The sequence below is a fragment of the Vidua macroura genome, chromosome 7 (assembly GCF_024509145.1).
Source record: "Vidua macroura isolate BioBank_ID:100142 chromosome 7, ASM2450914v1, whole genome shotgun sequence".
In the NCBI taxonomy this organism is placed as follows: Eukaryota; Metazoa; Chordata; class Aves; order Passeriformes; family Viduidae; genus Vidua; species Vidua macroura.
In genome coordinates, this window is record NC_071577.1 from 2,602,956 (window position 1) to 2,603,629 (window position 674).

Here is a 674-nt window from a genome sequence, read left to right on the forward strand (position 1 = left end):
TACCTTGTTCTGTCGTGCGTGGTGTTCTATGAGGTTCATTAGAAGCAACAACGTGTTCTGAAAGGCACTGACTGGACCTCAGCAAAGCATAAGAAGTTCTTTGAGAGATGGAAATGAGTTATCTCAATTAATGCAGCAAAAATCTCTGCTTAAAATTCTAAAAAACAGTCAAAATAATTGCCAGCAGTTGTACTTACAGCTTCTTGCTTTGATTCTACTATAGAGTGAGATATTTGTTGGCTATAAAAGACAAGTGAAATTATTATTTTTGCAAGTTCCTGAGAGTCCAAGTTGGAAGGGTTCTTTTAAAAGAAATTATTCGTTTAGTATTAGTCACAGAAATGAGGTACCTTGGCATTGGTTCAAGCACCACTGTCCAGATTTAGGCTGCAGTTAATTTTGCATTTCCAGCATGGGGCTCGCTGCTTCAGCCACTGAGGAAAAGGGCTGCCAGGCATTCCAGAATTTAGGGCAGTGCCTTGGAGTTAAGCAGCCAAGTCTCGCTTGTGCCCCTTCCTGTATCAAAACCAGTATGAAGAGTCCCTTAATGAGAGCCTTGGGGGCCTGGTGAGCTACTGGATGAAGGAGCAGTGGGAAGAACTGTGGCTCTTTTTGCTGATCCTGTGGGGCTTTGCTTCCGTGTTTCATGTCTCATCCATCTGTCCTCTGGGAAG